This window comes from Acinonyx jubatus, chromosome X, assembly GCF_027475565.1.
Source record: "Acinonyx jubatus isolate Ajub_Pintada_27869175 chromosome X, VMU_Ajub_asm_v1.0, whole genome shotgun sequence".
NCBI classification, from domain to species: domain Eukaryota; kingdom Metazoa; phylum Chordata; class Mammalia; order Carnivora; family Felidae; genus Acinonyx; species Acinonyx jubatus.
This window is the reverse complement of record NC_069389.1, coordinates 22,319,120-22,339,598: the sequence shown is the minus strand read 5'-3', so window position 1 is coordinate 22,339,598 and position 20,479 is coordinate 22,319,120. Positions and strand designations below refer to the sequence as shown.

Genomic DNA, 20,479 nt, shown 5'->3' with positions numbered 1-20,479 from the left:
AAGGCAGTAAGGGAATTTAATTTTTCATCTGCCTTAGTTTCCCACATCACCATGGCAAGCACTTTAACCCCTTTCCTTTGTTCTTGGGTAGCCAGGAGTGTCCCAGGAAAATCACACATATTCCACCAGGGGGCGGTGCTGTTAGCCTGTATTTTGCCCTCAGCTTGCCCCCACACTCCCTTATCATCTGGAAGATAGAACTCTTGCCTTGACCACTCAGACACTTTATGCTGCTACCAAAAGCTCAACCCCATCTTGAAGGTTTTCCATGACCAGAGATTTCCCCTAAATAACACAGCGAATCAGTTATATTTTACATACATTTTATTTTTCTTGTTGAACTATGGACAAGTTGATGATGTTTGAAAAGAATTAGCTAATATGAGTAAAATGTAAGAGCTTTATTAAAATAAAAGGCCAAGTTTTGAATGCACTGTACTGGTAGGTCCATAGCTCTTGCTGTGAAGTATGCAAAGATGAGTAGGCTGTATCCTGCACTCTCAGGAGGTATATAATTTAATGGTAGGCAATGACATGCAAAACTAACTCTAAATAAACAGAAGACAATTACATAGCAACAAAAATACAGCAGCAACACAGTAAAACAATTTGTTTGGGAGATAAAAACATTTCCAAAATAATCCCAGCCCTGTATGTAGAGTCGGGACTTCTTTATAGTTTGTAAAGATATAAGGATGAAACAAGCCATCCCACCAAGGGCCGATTCCCCAACAGGAGGCTCATTTTATCTTTATCTTTTTTTTTTTTTTTAAATCATTTTTGTCCAGCTTAACTTTCACTTTGATAGTCTGAGCTAAAATGGCAAGACAGCATTCTTTGAAGGATGAATCAAGAACATATTCCTAATTTCTCTTGTTTTTGTTGTTGTTGTATCATGTTCGCAATGCTATTCGTTGCCATCCAGAACAGAAGGCTCGCTCACCGTTCACAATGAACATGTATTACAGTGAGAGGGAATTTGCCATTGCTAAGATTATATGACACAACTTTAATTTTCTATCTCAGGCCTGGATGATGTTACTGAGCCTTGATTTCTAAGAGAAGCCAGCCTTTTGTTTTGTGGGGTTTTGTTTTGTCTGGTGGGTCCATTCTACTTCTTCTTTTTTGGAACCCCCTTGCCCTATCAATTTCCTTGAGATCTAATTTGGCTGAAGTTATGGACAATCCTATAGTTTACTTTTATTAAGTCATTTATCATTTCCTTTTATTATTGATGGCATGAAAATTCCTTCTTCATTCTACATAAATGAATTAAGTGCCTTTTACACACCAGTGTTCTTTAGATGGGAAATACAGTGGTGAATGAAACCAGCCAAGTTGTTGCCTTTCAGAATTCACAGTTTAAGGCAGGGGACAGACAATAGTCCTGGATACAAAAAAATTATTAGAAGAATAAAATTCCAGGTGGTAGTGAGTTGTCTGAATGTCAACGTGTCAGAGTAAGGTTGTGGAGAAGGGCAACATTACTACTTCTGGTAAGATGCTCTGGAAAGGCTGCTTGGAGGAGACCAATTGAGGCTGGAATGAAGTGAGTGATGTAGCCCTGTGAGCTTCTGGAGGGAAAGGGTTCTCAGGAGAGCAAATGAAAGGCCCTCTTAGGATGAAGTCTTTGGTGTGACCAAGAGGCAGCAAGTGACCAGGTAGCTAAATTGCAGTGAACGAAGCAGAAAGAATAGGGGATGAGGGCAGAGAGGTAGTCAAGGACCAACTCTGATTAAGTCTTTTTTTTTTTCCTAAGCTAAAACTATCATTTTCATCAATATGTCTGTGGTCCCATGGTCATATCCCCCTTTACCTGCTTTCTCAGGCCTTGACCCAGCGTTGACTTTGTCCTCTCTTCTCTAGATTTTCCTGTAAAGATACTTCTACTCACGTCCCTGCTTCCAACATACATAAGTGTGATTTGTTGTGCTCGTGAAATAATTAGGAATATATTTATATTTGTCAAGACATTTCACATATGGCTTATTTATAAGGTTCACCTTTGTAGCAGTGAATTGCTTAAGGTAAAGACATAGAAGGGTGTTAGTAATAATTTGAGGGTTGGTGCAGAGGACAACCAATATTTGTAACAACAAATGCCAAATTCAAATAGAATGTATTTCATTATTAGGGTCTTAATGTAAAAAAGGTGGTAGGGAACCTCCACTTCAGGCTGAGTAGGGCAAGAACTACCCCCTCCCCCCTCCAGTCTATTTCCCTGCAGCTATGACCAATGATTATCACTCACCCATCAGATCCAACTCAGTGAAGGGGCAAAAACATTGATGTAGCTGCTTTGAAATGCAGCAGATTCAAAAATCACATCCATAGCATGGTTTTTGAGGATCCTCTGTCTTTTCCAGTCATCAACCCCTCAGGTATGATAAGTAGCTCTAATATAATTTATCCTCTAAACCAAGAACCAGAAGAAAAAAAGTTACTTCTAATCCCCCTATCTCACTTTATCTGTTTTACAGTTGCTGTTCTCTAGGTGAATAGAAAGGGTAGGGAAGGAATCAAAGAAAAAGGAAAAAAAATTAAAACTTCAAGAAACCTACCCATTGTCTTTTTTTTTTTTTTTTGTCCATAAATAATCTCTGGGCAAAATTATATGTTATAAGGAAATGCATTCCAAAACTTAATTAGGGTTTTTAAAATTCAAGCCCAACATATTATTTTACTTAATTTATATGGGGAATAGGAAGTTCTAATTCAAAGGAAACAATTCAGTTTGTAGCCTGTTCTCCAGAAGAGGGAGGCCAAGCCACATTTACCCTCAAGTTTAACCAATGCTCATATTAATCTTAATGTTTTCCATTCTGGCTCTGGATGTGCACCTGAGAATTGTCCTTCATGGAACATTTTTACATGGGGCCTGGTATCCAGAATGGTCTCATCCTGGGGTTCTTAGGAGTAGAATGTGTACGCAGAAATGGTTTAAGTAAGCAGAAAGATCTAAACTTTAACCTTGGTTTTTTTTTGAACTCCCTGAAAGGTCACTAAGTTCTACTTACACTGGCCTTCCTTTTTATCTTGGTCTCAACAAAGCATTGTCCAATCTCAAGGACATCTGTGTGGATCCCATTTTCTAAGCTATTCCAATGATTAGCTCAGTTAAATATTACCTACTCTGGGAAGCCTTATGGTATCAACATAAATAAATAACATCCTCCATTCCAATTCTTTCTACCACGTTATTGTACTACCCAATTATATTTATTACACAGGATTCAAAGATTATACACAGATAATTCAAAATTATCTACTTTATTTACTAGTTTCCTGGTTTTGTCTGTTCTGATCCACTAGAATACAGGCACCATGATTCTAGCTATGTTATTTTCTTGTTAATCTAGAACAGTGCCTGTCACACGTGCTGTTTCATAACAATTTTCATACTTTCATTGTAGGAAAATAGAAAAATTACAGAAAAGTTATAAGAAAAGAACAAAGAATGCTCATATACCATTAAACCAGATTCATCAGTTGTTACCATTTTTCCACATTTGTTTTATAACTCTTCCTAAATATTTATGTCTTTCTGTCTACATGTATGTATTTTCTAAGAATATTATAATACCTATCAGTGTAGGAAGTGAAGTCAAGAGATTTATTATTTTCACAGTATTATTAATTAATCCAATGTCCATATTCATATTTCACTATTGTACCAAAATATTCTCTTAGCATGCCTTTTTTTCTGATGTAGGATCCAATCCACAATCATGCACCACATTTAGTTGTCATATGTTTTGGGTATCCTTCAATCTGGAATAGTTTCTCAGCTTTTTTTCTCTTACATGACCATGAAATTTTTTAGGAGTAATTTTATTTAGGAGCATAATTATTTTGTTGAATGTCAATAATTATTTTTTGGAATTTGAATACATGAATACTAACTAACTGCCATTTAGAATTGTCTTGTCCCTATCTAAAGACACATAAGAATTGGAAACATATATATAAAATTTTCTAAACTTCACTCAGTCCATTCCAAGATCTAAGAATAAAATGGGGACTAAGCCAGTCTTTGGGAGAGTCCCAATTTCCAATCTTCCAAAGTTTTCAATTTTCATAACTAAATAAATAATTGCAACAGACTTCTGAAATTTTTTATTAAGCTAGTTAAGAATATACCATGAAAATTTAAATAAGCTATTAGAATATATTTTATGTGGACCTCCTTTAAGGAACATACATCAATAATTACACCAATCTTGTTTAAAATCAAGACTTAACCAGCTTTCTTTTCCAATTCCAGGTTCCAGAATTATCCTTTATTGATTATAAAAATAAAGGAAATATTGTTTGACTCAAGTTTATTTTCAACCAGGTTTTCAGGATAGAGGTTGCCATGGGCCAGCACATCACTCTCCAAAGGAGAGAATCCAAATATGGTGTGCCAACAAAATCACTTAACAATCTCAGATTTTAATACTTTTGAAACTCCAGTACAAGTATATCATGCCCTGGCCATTATTGTCTACTTGTCTTCTGTGAAGAAATGGGCAGAATGCTCAGTTTAAATAAATTCGTTCCAACACCTGGGAGCTAGGAATTCTCCCTTTCACCACGAAATTTCATCACCAAAAGGTCCTAAAACACCTTGTATCTCCATGTAATTTTTCCTTTATCTGATAGGAAAACCTGCCTCATCTTTTTAGTCAAGTCAGTAGTTTCCCAGTGCTGGAGATTTATTGGAGTAGCTGAGGAACTTGGAATAGCTAGCAATTCTTGAGCGCCACCACTAGCTATTCTGATGTAATTGTTCTGGAGCGAATTCTTAATAGTTGGTGTTGTCTAACAGAACTCCAGGTACTTCTAAACTGTAACCAGAGTTGAAGATCGCTGATCTGAACCAAGGAAATTCCCATTACCCAGTGATATCAGTCAAGTAGAATGTTGAAATACTTTCCAGTCGGATAGCCCTGCTTCTTACATAATATGCTCATCTTATCCTTTCCCCTGGTTACAAACCAATGTGTGTGGCTAATATGAATCATACCTTTTAATTCCAATTAGGTGCCATGGATTAAGACTCTTGACTAGAATTAACTGGACCATTGTGTTGCATGAATATGTGATCAAGAAACCAGAAACCATGCTAACTTTGTCAACATCAATTACATTGTTAGAATTGATTATACCTCTTATATCCCTTCTTTACGTTAAATCTTTGATCATTTGCTTGATTTCTTCTTTAGAATTGTCATAGTTTTTCATTGCAATGATGACTCATTTAGGTAAGAGATTTTCAGCTGTATAGAAATCAAAAGCATTTGATTTATCACCAGTGAAAGAACATGACAGATTATAAAACTTTGCAAGAGACCATTATGTAGTTAAAGGATTTATATATCCTTTTTTATTTGGTCTCTACAAATATGGGTATTATGATGCAAATAGTTAAAAACAAAATAAAACACAACAATGTCCTTGTCGTCTGAACCCTTTCCCTGTAATTTAATCTGGGTTTTGAAAACTACCCATTTCTGAGCTCATCAATGGTTCTTGAATATCGGGTGCACCCTATTTAATCAATAACTAAGCCTTCATTAGGTTGAATGAGCTGTTGATATGTACTTTAACATATTCAAAGTCTGTTCCTCAGTATAGATACTAATTGGATCTTTATTGAATGAAAAGGTCAAGTCGGACTTTCCCTTGGCAATGCTGCTAGCTCCCTCAGATTCGCATTAACAAAACCATGTTATTGCTGCACAAAGAATGCTTATAGAAGAAAAAAAAGAGTATTGACTTCACTGTATGTATTATATTCCCTGAAAATATTTAGAAATGGGCATTCGTTACAGAAGCAAGGAACTTGACAGCTTATTGATTATGCAAATGTTCCCTGCACTTACTTAAAATGAACTAATTAGTGCAAGGGTTGGCAAACTCTTAAACGGCCAGGTAGTTACAGTTTTAGGCTTTGCTGGCCACATGGTCTGTCACAACTATTTAACTCTGCTGTTGTAATGCAAAAGTAGCCATAGATAATATGTAAAGAAATGGATGTGGCTCTGTTACAATAAAAGTTTGTTTACAGAAACAGATGGTGGGGCGGTGGGTTATAGTTTGCTCACCCCTGGATTAGTGGGGTAAACTATGTCCCATACATACAATACACATATGCATACACATACATGTGTTTTGTTTGCAAAATGGAATTGTCTCTTTTAGCAAATTGAGCGCTGTAAAGTAAACCTGCAAGAGGTGCGGGTGAATTTTGTATATATTTGAAGTTGCCACGTCTTTTATTTTTAATCAGCTTGTCAGATTGTAAGACAAAATAGTGAAACTCTCTATCCGAGTCTACTTTACTTAAGTAAACTTCCCTGAAGGTTTTTGGTATAGCATTTCCTGAAGAAAATCAGTTGAAAAATGTAGCTATTTATTAACTCTGGACACTTTTAAGTAGTAAATAAATAAATACTCTCCTATTTGGTTGTTTGGCTAGAAATTTGCACGTAAGATACTTCAAGCTCTCCTGACAGAGACACAGATTTCATTATCTCAGCGAAGGCACACACAGGTCATATTTCAAAAGACATTCTAGTTGTTTTCTGTGGGTGGAACAGAACTCTATCATCAAATCTAAGTGCACTTAATTTGGGAAGAGGGGCAGGTGGTTAAAGGTTTGGTATCAAAGAAATAGATAGTGAATTGAAGAGGAAGAATGTTCCTAAAGTGGTCTAAACAGATGGATTCTAAAATCAGTCTCATCTTTCAAAATATTGCTGCCTCAGGGTCTTGTGGTAATTTTTCTTCGTGATATGCCCTGATACCTGATCATAGGAATACACACATGAAAAGGGGGAAAAAAAGCAGTGTTACCCTTCTGGTCTATTTCAGCTGCCTACAGTGACCTCCTTTATAGTCATCTGTTAACTTTTCCCTGTTGCATTTTGGAACTTGTATTGTACATGTCCAGAAATGACAGTTACAATAAGAGTGGCCCACATATCCTCTGAGATTGAGACAGGGACATTCCCTATAACACTCAAATCTAGTATTACAAAAGAGAAACACAACTAACCAGTGAGACTTTCACTGCTGTCTGGCTCACAGAAGCAGAGCAGCTTCTCATTCACTACCTAAGTATTGTAGAGAGGGTGCTGCAGTGCATGTGCCTACAACAGAGAGTAGCTGGGCTTACACTTTTTATGTGTATTTGGCTGTATAGTCCACAGGAGTCTGGTACCAACTTCTGAGACATGGCTACACACTTTAACTGAATCATGTGTATCTTTAAAAGGAAACATATTAAAAGAAAAAGCTTCTGCCCTGCAAAGGAAGCAATCCACAAAACTAAGAGGCAACGTGTGGAATGGGAGAAAATATTTGCAAATGACACATCCAATAAAGGATTAGTATCTGAAATATATAAAGAATTTATAAAACAACACCCCAAAAGCAAAGAATCCAATTTAAAAACGGGCAGAAGACATGAACAAATATTTCTCCAAAGAAGACATACGGATGGTCAACGGACACTCATCATCACTCATCATCAGGGAAATGCAAATCAAAACCACAATGAGATACCTCCTCACACCTGTCAGAATGGCTAAAGTCAGTAACCCAAGAAACAACAGATGTTGGCGAGGATGTGGAAGAAAAGGAACCCTCTTGCATTGTTGGTGGGAATGCAAACTGGTGCAGTCACTGTGGAAGACAGTATGGAGTTTCCTCAAAAAGTTAAAAATAGAACCACCTTATGATCTAGTGATCTCACTACTGGGTATTTATCCAAACAATGTGAGAGTACTAATTCAAAGGAATACATGCACCCCTATGCTTAGAGCAGCATTATTTACAACAGCCAAGATACGGAAGTAGCCCAAGTGTCCATCAGTTGATGAATGGATAAAGAAATGGTATATGTGTGTGTGTATGTATATGTATATATACAATATGGAATATTATTCGGCCATAAAAAGGATGAAATCTTGCCATCTGCAACAATATGGATGGAACTAGAGAGTATAATGTTAAGCAAAATAAGTCAAACAGAGAGAGACACATACCCTATGTTTTCACTCATATGTGGAATTTAAGAAACAAAACAAATAAGCAAAGGGAAAAAAATAAGAGAGCAAGAGACAAATCAAGAAACAGACTCTTCATTCTAGAGAACAAACTGATCATTACCAGAGGGAAGATGAATGAGGAGATGGGTGAAAAGGTGATGGGGATTAAGGAGCTCACTTGTGATGAACACCAGGTGCTCTACGGAAGTGTTGAATCACTGTATTGTACACCTGAAACTAATATTACACTTAACTGGAATTAAAATCAAAACTTAAAAAAATAAAAGTAAATATATTATTCTTTTTTTGGTTTTTTTTTGTTGAAGTGTAGTTGAGTTACAATATTATATTAGTTTCAGGTGTACATCACAGTAATTTGACAACTATATACATTACAAAAAGCTCACCATAGTAAGTGTAGTTACCATTTGTCACCATACAAAGTTATTGCAGTATTATTGACTACATTCCCTATGCTGTACTTTTCCTCCTTTTGACTTATTTATTTTATAATTAGAAGTTTGTACCTCTTTATCCTCTTCACACACTTCCCCATCCCTCCCCGATTCTTCTCCCCTTGGGCAACCACCCATCTCTTCTCTGTATTTGTAAACATATTATCCTTGATGCTTTTCTAAGACTGTTGACATGTATCTTGTACAGCAACTACATGTAGAGATTTCATTTCTATGACTATGAATGCAAATAGTAATGTATCTGTTATTTAATAGTTTCCACATGTGAAAAAATACTACTGATGAAAATTTAGATCAATGATCTTGGGAAAATTATTCTAACTGCACATTTGCCAGAAGTTTGCAAATGATTTGTTTGTGTGGATTCTTTGTTATGTTTTATGGTAATTTTGAAAATTGGCTCCATAGAATAAAGTAAAAAGCAATTTTATTAGCTTTTATAAAAAGCTTTTAAATGATTTCACTAAACATTTAAAAATAAAAATAAATAACATCTGAGACATATCACTGAGATTATCTTACAAGTCTCTGGGGCGTACTTATGACTTATTTGCTATTTTGGAAAGCTTTTAACCAACCCCCCCCAAAAAAAAACCTGTGTATTTTGTATTCCAAATAATTTCATAATGTATTCATTTGTTTCACAAACAAGCAAAGGCTATTTCCAAAACCAGTATTTATTTGAAACCTTAGGAAATTTGACCTAAACAGAGTTTAGGTACCTCCTAAATACCCTAAACCCTAATAATAGGGTAACTCCTATTATTCTACTAGTGTTCGCTACCTGTGAAGCAGCTCTAGGCTTATCCCTCCTAGTGAGTATCCAACACATACGGAACGGACTATGCACAAAAGCTAAATCCCCTACAGTGCTAAAAATTATTATTCCAACTATAATACTAATTCCATTGACATGGCTATCAAAACCCAATATAATCTGAATTAAGAGCCCACAGCCTACTAATTAGCCTCATCAGCCTTACCTACCTTAACCAACTAAACGACAACAATCTCAACTTCTCACTACTGCTCTTCTCAGACCCACTCTCTGCACCCCTCCTGGCATTAACAGCATGACTAACACTAATACTTATAGCCAGCCGATCACACTTATCAAAAGAAACCCTTGCCCAAATAAAACTATACATCACAATACTCACCCTTTTGCAACTATTCCTAATTTTAACCTTCACCGCCATCGAACTAATTTTGCTCTATATTTTATTTGAAGCTACACTAGTTCCCACCATGATTGTTATCACCCGGTGAGGTAATCAAACAGAACAAATGAATGCAGGCCTTTACTTTCCATTCTACACCCTAGTAGGTTCATTATCTCTCCTAGTCACATTACTGTATATCCAAAACACATCAAGCTCCCTAAATATTCTAATCATACAATACTGAACTGAACCAATCTCAACCACTTGATCTAATATTTTCCTTTGACTAGCATGTATAATAGCATTCATACTAAAAATACCCCTATATAGACTATGTCTCTAATTACCCAAAGCACATGTGGAGGCCTGTATTGCTGGGTCAATAGTACTTGCCACTGTGCTCCTGAAACTAGGTGGGTATGGAATAATACCTATTACAATAGTACTTAATCCACTAACAGACCAAATAGCATACCCTTTCCTAATATTATCCCTATGAGGAATAATGATAACAAGCTCTATTTGCCTACACCAAACAGATCTAAAATCCCTAATCGCGTACTCATCCGTAAGCCATATAGCCCTAGTTATTGTAGCAATTCTTATCCAAACACCATGAAGCTATATTATTAGTACATATATATATATAGTTTTTGGTGAATACTGATTATTACAACTTCCATGTATCTAATGCCTACACTATGCCAGGCATATTTAAAATATTGTTAATACTCAAAATAATAAAAATGAAAACCAGCGATCATCCCCATTCTAAAGAGGATGAAATTGAGGCTTGGAGGGAAACTCCTCCAAGTTCACGGGGTGGTAAATGGCACTGGCAAAAAAAAAAAAAAAAAAGGCAAGATCTTTTTTCTCTAACTATAAATTATACCTTTCCTTTTGGTAAAAACATCATTTGCAGCATATGGAATATTTTGTGAGGTGGTGGGGAGGGAATGACCCATGTAAAGGGGTTTTTCTAATACCTAGAGCTTGTGAAATTTGTTAGTGTTGTGTAATCAATTATTTTTCTAGGTTAATTCCTTGAATCACATTTTCTAATAGAAAGTATCTATCATTTGAATGAAAAGATTACCAGATGCCTTCATCTGGGTTTCCTGGAAGGGCCTCTCCTGTCTATAGAGCTGCACGTTTCGGTACAGTAATTTTTATATTTCCACGTTCTTAATGATATGTAGGCTTCTGCTAGTAACCGAAGTGGCGGTCTGTCACCCTGCTGCTTCTGCTCACTGTCTGCCTGACAGCTACGATAGAAAAGAGCTATCGGCTCTGCCACTCTTGCTCCCAGGAGTCCACAGCCCTGCCACCTAATCTGCATGTTGTGCTTCAGTAACTCCTTAAGATGTTCTTCTGCCCACTCAGCTTATGTTCCCTAACCACACGGCAGCTGCTCCGGAAGCCGGCTCTCATCAGTCCTCCACAGAGCGCTCTCAACAGAGTTGCTCTGCAGCAAATGTGGATTTAGGAATGGCAGGCTCCACCTTCCTGATGCTTCGGCCATCACACCATTCACAGATAAATAGGAGTTACTGACCACACTTACAGAATTATTCACAAACCCATCCCTGCTCCATATTAGCCCGCCTGAATTGCTGATGCCAACAGAAGACACTAGTGGAGACTCAGGGTAGAGCAACCCTATACTGGAATGTTTGAGAAGGAGCAATGTGCCCAGCTTATTTTGTGAGGGTGCAGGAAATCCCAGGTTCATCGGAACTCCGTTTGTTTCAGTGTTATTTTAAAAACGTCTTTGTCCTCCTAGTCACACTTGAGTGATTCTCCAAATATTTGTTCTGAAAAATAATTCTCTCGCTCTCATCATAATTTGCTTTGGAACTCAGAGATCTTTATCCTACTCTTGTTTCTGTGATGGTTAGTTGCAAAAAAAGTAAACTAATGTTGTCATCCTAACGGGGTATTTTCTTTTAGATTTTTTTTTATTCATTTCGGGTTTCTAGCAGTGTGCCTACAAAGCTAAAACTCCCCAATTTATATTTTGTAAATTTGTATGCTCTGTGAATGAGTACATGCATGAACCTGTACATTGTGGAAGGTGGAATATACACCATATTCACATTTGTGTTTGAAAACCTGGTTTTTGAATTACACTACTTTGAGATCAGTTCAGTATATCAGAATGAATGACAAAATATACCAGTGTCAGAAACTGGCCAGAGTGGGACATAGATACTTCTCAAATTTGTTTTTGTGTGTGACTAAAATATATTTGCAGGATTACTTTTTTTTTGTTTATTTATTTCTTTTGAGAGGGACAGAGAGTGCGTATGAGCAGGGGGAGGGACAGAGAGAGAGAGGGAGAGAGAGATTCCCAAGCAACCTCCACGCTGTCAGTGTGGACACCAACACGCAGCTCGATCTCATGAACCGTGAGATCACGACCTGAGCCGAAATCAACAGTCGGACACTTAATAACTGACTTCTTTGCTTTCCGTCTTTAAACTTGGGAACATTCTGGGGTTCAGTCCCTTCGCTTGTCTTCTTTGTATGTATCGGCTCTGTTCGTGAGCTCATCTAGCTTTAAATCCAGTCTCTGTAACAATTACTCTATATTTTTTGCTACAGCCCTGAATTCTTCCCTGAACTCCAATTGTGCAGCTGACATGACTTGGCTATATAATAGGATTTCAATCTTTTTTTTTTTAAGGATTTCAATCTTAACATGTCTAAAACCAAACTTTTGATTTATCACTGACTGAAACTAATCTATATTATTTGCCATCTGAATAAATGACATCTCCATTCTACCAGTTGTTTTAGAGCAAGAAACTTGGAATGATTTTGTTAGTCCCCGATCCCTCACATTTCACATCAAATCCAGAAGTAAATCCCGTTGACACTAATTTTCATATATATCCACATTTTGACCAGATATTCTTTTCACTGAACAAAGCCACTATCATCCCTTCCTGTAACTGTAATTAGAGCCTCCTGGTTAGTCTACCTGCTTCCATTGTTTTTAAAAGAGTTTTATCCAGTTATATTTTACATATGAAATTCACAAAATTTCAAGTGTACAACTCAATGATTTTAGTGACTTTCCTGAGTAGTACAACCATCATAATACAACAGTTTTGAAGCATTTTCATCCTCTTAGTGAAGTCTCTCATGCCCATTCCCACCCTTAACTGTAGCAACCACTAGGCTACTTTCTGTCCATGATCATTTCACATAAATAGAACGATGCAATATGTAGTCTCATATCTGGCTTTTTTCATGTAGCATAGTATTTTTGAGGATCATCCCTGACATAGCACGTATCCATATTTTTTTTTCCTTTCTCTCTGTTGTAGAGAATTTCATTGTATGGAAGCACATTCTGTCTATCTATTTATAAGTTGATGAACACTTAGGTAGTTTCCAGTTTGGGGCTATTATGAATAATTCTCTTCTGGACTTTGATATGCATGTCTTTGTGTGTAGGTGTGTTTTCATTCCTTTTGAGTATTTATCCAGGAGTAGAATTGCTGGCTTATATGGTACCTGTATGTTTAACATCTTGAGAAGCTGCAAAACTGTTCTCTAAAGTGGCTGTATCATATCGTATTTCCACCAGCAACGTATGAGGGTGACTACTCATCTACATCCTTTCTTATTTATACTAGCCATTCTAGTGCATGTAAAAAGGTATCAGTGACTAATGATGTTAAGCACCTTTTCATGTGCTTATTGGTCATTCATATATCTCCTTTGATGAAATGTCCATATCTTTTGGTCATTTTCTGACTGAGTCTTTTGTCTTATTATTGAGGCATCAAGGTTTTAAAAAAATAAATTCTGGACACAAATCTCATATTGAATATGTGTTTGCAAATATTTTCTTACAGTTTGTTGTTTGTCTTTTCCTTTCTTAATGGTATCTTTTGAAGTGCAAAACTTTTGAACTTTGATAAGTTCCAATTGATCAATTTTTTCTTTCATGGACAATATTTTAGTGTTATATTTAAGAAATTGTTGCTTAGGGGGTGAAGGGGATGGGCAAAATGAGTGAAGGGGAGTAGGAGTTACATGCTTCCACTTATGGAATGAGTAAGTCATGGGGATGAAAGGTACAACACTGAGGGGTGCCTGGGTGCCTCATTCGGTTGAGCATCCAACTTCAGCTCAGGTCATGATTTGACAATTCGTGAGTTTGAGCCCCACATTGGGCTCTCTGCTATTAGTGCAGAACACACTCCAGATCCTCTGCCCCCCCCCTGCACCTCCCCCACTCTCTCTGTAAAAAAAAAATAAAATAAATTTTTTTTTTAAAAAAGGTACAGCATAGAGAATATAGTCAATGGTATTACCATAGTGTTGTATGGTGACAGATGGTAGCTATACTTGTGGTGAGCACAGTATGATGTATAGATTTGTCAAATCACTATGTTGTACACCTGAAACTAACATAACATTATGTGTCAACTATACTTCTATTGAAACTGTTCATGAAATATTATGCAGCCGTTAAAAAGAATGAATTATATAGCAAAACCAGTGGATTTAGTTAGGATTTTTATGAAGTATTATTGAGTGAGAAAATCGAGCTGCAGAAGTGTGTGACACTGCATTTCTTTTAAAAATACCAGAAAACAAAGGAAAAAGTATGACATTTTTATAGATACATATAAAAGAAACCTTGACTTAGTATGAGGTCTCAAAGGTCTTCTATGTTCCTTTTGAAGGTCTTTTTTAGGGGCACCTGGGTGGCTCAGCGGCTGAGTGACCACCTCTTGATTTCGGCTTAGGTCATGATCCCAAGATCGTGAAGTTGAACCCCACATCCAGCTACGTGCTGAACATGGAGCCTGCTTAAGTTCCTTTCTCTCTCCCTCTCAAAAAATTAAATAAATAAAATAGAAAGGTTTTATTATTTAGCTCTTATATTTAAGTTTATGATCCAATTTGAATTGATGTTTGTGTATGATGTGAGGTTCCCTGCTCCCTCTTTATTCACCTGTATTCTGATACCTGGCGACTGACACCAGGAAGAACAGTCATTTAAAATTTCCATTCGGACCATATGACTCCTTCTGTTAAGGCACTCTAATGCCTTCACATTTCATTCCAAGTGATATTCAAAGTCCTACAGTGTCCTGAATTTCCTACCTTTTGGTATCATCTCCTACTTCTTTCTAACCTGCATGGTTCACTTCAGAATTACGGGCTTCCTTGCTGTTGCTCAGTGTCTAATATCCACTTCAAGGTTTCTGCACATGCTGCTTTATCTGCCAGGTGTGTTCTGTCATCTGCTCAGACAACTTCCCTGAACACTGGACGGCACAAACTCGTGCTCCCTGTCGTATTCTCTATCCCCTAATCCTTTCATATTTTCCTTCATGGCCTGTAGCATCTCCCAGCACAATATAGGAAATATTCATGTATGTACCTGTGTTTGTTAATATGTTGTCAGCTTCCCTCACTAAAATTAAAAGCTCTTTAATATCAGAAACATTATTCTTTTGTTCACTGTTCTATCTGTATTACCTAGAAGTGTATGTGACACATAGTAAGAACTCACTGAATGTGAATTAAAAGCATAAATGACTCATGGTTCCTATTTTGCTTCCAATAACATGTCTAGGACTGGTATGGAAGTCCAAGTATGCTTATATTCTTAAAGAAAAATCGAAGTGGAGTAATAGAAAGCTTGCTTTATTTGTATAGACAGACATATCACTAGACAATGTAAAATGTTATAAAGGATTTTCTGAATGGTTTTACAAAAGGAAAATCTGTATTTGAGTTACCTGAGAATGATATTGATTGTAATTTAGAATTATTTGACAATATATTTAAATTTTTGCATAGGTATTGGCAAAAGATTTTTCAAAAATAATTTATATAGAAATGTTCCATGTTAGAGGGATATGTGCATATTGTTTCCTAGATGTTGCAGTCCTTTTTCCTTTTGTTTGATTTTTTTATCTTTATTTTCTTAATTTAATTTTTAGTTAACATACAGAGCATTGATGGTTTCAGGAGTAGAATTCAGTGATTCATCACTTGCGTACAACACCAAGTGCTCATCACAAGTGTCCTCCTCAATACCCATCATCCATCTAGCCCATCTCCCACCCAACCCTCAGTTTTTTCTCTATTGTTAAGGGTCTCTTGTGGTTTCCCTCTCTTCTCTTCCCTCCACCTTCCCCTGTGTTCTTCTCTTTTGCTTCTTAAATTCCACTTATGAGGAAAATCAGATGGTATTTGTCTTTATCTGATTAACTTAGTTCACTTGGCATAATACATGCTAGCTCCATCCACTTTGTTGCAAATGGCAAGATTTTGTTCTTTTTGATGGCTGAGTAATATTCCCTTTTGTATGTATACCACATCTTCTTTATCCATTCAGCAGTCGATGGATATTTGGGCTCTCTTCATCGTTTGGTTATTGTTGGTAGTGCTGCTTGTTGTAATCCTTTTCTGTCTGCCATATCTAAAAATCATCTTTTTCTTTCTCTTCCCATTTATTGTAATTTATGTGTACCCACTTTTTTGAGAGTTATCATTTGGTTATCAATCTCTATTTGAATTAAAGACATATCTTCTTTTTTGTTTTAAATCTATCTGAATAGATTATAGAATACTAGTGGGCAGAATCCATATCTTATCTATGATTGCATTTTCCAGAAATACTTTGCATGAAGTTCACACATAAATTGTTGTCCAAAAATAGTAAGAAAGTAGCTAATATGACAAAATTTGAAAGTCACATGGTCAAATTAGATTGAACAATGTATAATAATAATGCTGACTTTGTGTTTATAAGCTCATAGAGCGTATGAGCTATTTTCAAAAAGTTTACGCATATAACTATATGCCATTGCTTTCTGGGTCCTATTACTGAGAAATTCTAGCAATATATTGCATAGGTATTTATATGACTATATCCGAAATAATTATTTTTCAGGAAGCCATTTGGCCCAACCCAATTTGATTGATACTTTATTTTTATCTTCGTGTAATTATCACTGTTGCTTCAAGCGTACATATGAACTGAAACAACAATGCCTGTATGTGTTTATATGTTTATGCACCTATACTCGGGGTCTGATAATGGGGCATATTAACTTTTATTCAGGTGAAATCTGTGTTTAACAACTATGAGGGAGATAGTGGAGGTAGAGTTGCTTATAGTGCCCAATAAATAAGTTGTGCTGCTAACATTTTGATACATAGGATCTCAGTCCAAAGCGCATACACCTAAGCACAAAACATTACTGCTTTTTCTGTGAAGAGCATTTTTTACATAATTCCTGTATGTCAGTTTAATTATCTTTGTAATAGGGATATTTACTTACCTCATTAAGGTGTGAATAAATAAGAATGTGTATATATGTGTGTGTGTGTATTGGTTAGTCCAGTGTTTAGCATATAGCAATTGATGTTATCATTTTTCTGTTTGACAGTATATTACATTTATAATGGAAAAAAATGAAATGCTGGAAAAATAAAACAAAAGAAAACAAAGTTGTTCAGATGACAAACCTTAAATAAAGAAAGGACATCAAGGGAAATTAGAAAATTTAACCCTTAGTTGCGTCAGTGCCCAGGTGATGTCAAAATTAGAGGTGGAAACACAGGTAGAAAAGATGTGGGGCTGGTGATGCTGGATAACATGTAATTTTAACATTATGTCAGGTATAACCCAGTTTTAAACCATCTAAACTTTACCGTAGGAAGGATATGGTCAAAAGAGGGAATTGTATCTAATGTTTTATCCTGTATCTAGGAGGTTTAAATGGAGATTGTTGTTTTGAACAGGCTTCTTCAAATATTGTCTTTCCAGAGAGAGAGTAGCTGAATGTTTTTTCCTGTCACCATTACTGAGAATTCACATCTGTAGTCGTCAGAAGTTACAGACAGAAAAGAACTAAATGCCACCATCGTATAATTCTTCTCTGGAAACACTGTAAGAGGATTTATTTTAGAATATATTCAATATCTGAAAAATGGGAGGAGAGCATGAAGAGGAATCTAAAATTTTAAAATTGTATCTTTCTTTGAATGACCTGGGGGATGTTCTCTTGTAGAGCTACAGAGTGTTAAGATCTTTGAGGTTTTTGAGGAAATTTTGGAATGATTGCAGTCTGAGGTGCTTTTTCGAGAACATGCTGTGCTTGTTCCTCTGTGGTAGTATGTACAGTTCTTATTTGGACTTCTTGGATTAAAATCCATGCCCTTTAGTGTTTGAAGGTTGGAAAAGCTGCTCTCAAATCTCCTATGGCTAATGAAGATGGAATGGTCAAATATCATCTGTCCTTGTTTATTTAGGTAAAGTAATTCCATTTTGCAAGATCCTTCTAGGAGGATTAGCAGAGAAGCTTTAAGAGACTAAGAAGTCAAATAAAGTTGTCCTTTGACAAGAGCCAATTCTGATGGACAAATATGTGGGTGAGATACTATTATAATAAGGCACTTCTCAAGCACCCATATTTTCACTTCTACCAAACAGCACTGAACATTTTAGAGAATTAAAACTACTCTTAGGGGTGAAAGGGCTATAACCTCAAGTTTGCTAAAAAGCTGCAGAAGCTCTGAATTATTTAGTGAATTATGAAGTCAAGGCTGTGATACCAACAAAAAACAAAAGGCATCAGATCTTGAGAGAACCAGGCCTCTTTGGTTCCTCAGTCCTTTTCGAACCTTGTGGTAAAAGATATGTATGTAACAAGTCAAATTGATTCCTGAAATAGTACTCAGATTACACTCTTGATTTAGCATATCCTTATCTTGCTCAATCTCTGTTGAATTGCTAATTTGGGATTTGGGCACCTTAGGGACCATACTAGAAGGAGACAAAGAAAAGAAAAGAAAAACTGTAACTTTGGTCAAAATATAGCTATCTGATAGTGGCACTCCATACTTGATTCACTAGTTTCTTGCCTCATGACAGATAAGGCCAGATGTATGTGTGTGAATCTTTTTTTTAGGCATGTATTGATAACATCACACTTGTCTACGTGCCTACACGTATTGGACTAAATGGATTTTATTGACTCTAATGTCAGTATTAACCAAAAAAACCTGCTCAGCAACAAGGATGTTGAAACTTTCTCTCTGTGATACCAACCCATATGCATTGAGAGAGAGAATAGTGAAACATTTGAAATTTTCAAAGTGCTGGTTGTGTGACTTTGGAGACATGACAGAAAGCTTGGGACTGTGGCAGACCACAGACTGTGCCATTGATGGCTGCAACCTGGGGTTCTGGGCTAATGAGGTATCTCAGTTGGTAGTACAAAAGCAGAGGAAACACAGCGAATAACACTAAACCATCTAAAAAACATGTAGCTAACTTGATAGGCATCAAGGCAAAAAAAGCGAACTACTTTCCAGTTGATATTTGAAAATTACTACTCTGGAACACTAAAGACTAAAGAATATTAGTCAAATGATGAATAAGAGGAAGAAGAGAAACAATGACACACTAGAGAGGGCAGTTAGTTAGCCTCCACCCCTAGAAGGTAACCCATTTATGGTACCATTTAAACTCATAGTGAATGGAAAAAGCCATTGGATTCTGATAACCCACCCTTGGGGGAAAGTTACCACCAGGGAGAAGAAGAGATATATGGTCCACAGGACTCAAGTGAACACATACAAATTCTGATAGAGGTGCTTGAGAATTTGACTGAATTCCAGTTCACTACTCTTAATGCTCATAGGTTGGGTTGACCTTAAAAATGTAACAGCCTGTTATTTTATCAGCAAAACGAATTTATTTCAGAATAGCAGAGAATTGCAACTCAGGACATGCAAGTATGGCAAAACCATAGGCAAGTCCCAAGGGCAAAGGAGAGGAATTTTCTTTCATATAGGAAAGGGGAGAGTTGGTAGGGGTTCTTATAAACAAAAGTCCATTGAAGTAAACTTGGAATTTGAACTGTAGTGGCTTTTCAGTGACTGAGCTGTGACAGTCTTTCATTGGCTGGGCTGTTACTGGGCAAGAAGAAATGCTTTCTTCCTTCTGCTAGGATAGAAAAGTATACGCTTCTTCTTCCTGTTGAGAACGCAAGGTACATCTCTACCTGCCTGCAAGTGATGATGGAGGAGTAGTGGGGCATGAGAGATACCCCATTTGGCTCCATGACTCCATTTTAAATGAGGTTTCCTTTGGCTACCAGCAGAATATGTAGTTGTTGTAAATATGGGAGTTAAAGTTCTAGGGGGCAAACTCCCAGGATTGAAACCTTGCATGCCAGCTGTAAAATCGCTCCCACTACCTTCAGAGAGGGATCATTGGGTGGCTGTGGATTCATACCCACTGAAAACAGCCTCATGGGTGGTGTCATATGGTGCCGTATCGAAAGGGGGAGGGACATTCACGTAATACATGTCATCTATTTGAATGTTTTTTGCAAAAATGTCGTGACAGGTAGAAGCAATGTGTCTTCTTCTACTACAGTCAGTTTATTGTAACAAATCTCCAATAGAGGCAATACAGTATCTTGAGACTGGGTTACTTTTCTAATTTGCACAAAGGCACTAGCATAGCACTGACTGTTTCTCCTTTTCACAGGACTGCAAAATATGTACTACGTGTGTGAATGGTCTGTCCCTGGAGGAGGAAAAGTAAGTATGTTTGGGTTTTATTTTTGTGAGAAATTGTGTCTATGTGACATAAGTTATCTCTCGTTGTTAAACTAGTTTCCTGTCCTGCCTTGATATTGGCAGTATGTCTGGGACCAAGGTGGTAAATTATGTGGAAATTGAAATATATTCATGAAGCCTAAAAATTCAGTACAGTTCAGATCAAAAACATATGGCAGATCTAGACCCAGCT

General features: G+C 36.6%; 1 long non-coding RNA gene across 1 annotated transcript in view; it reads left to right on the top strand.

The window, feature by feature from the left end:
• LOC128311575 (uncharacterized) overlaps positions 1–20,270 on the top strand; it is a 130,068-nt gene extending 109,798 nt beyond the window's left edge. Inside the window, exons 3-4 of the long non-coding RNA XR_008290059.1 lie at positions 17,483–17,605; positions 20,216–20,270. This is a non-coding gene — a long non-coding RNA (uncharacterized LOC128311575). The remainder of the gene's footprint in view (positions 1–17,482; positions 17,606–20,215) is intronic.
• The last annotated feature ends 209 nt before the right edge of the window (positions 20,271–20,479 follow it).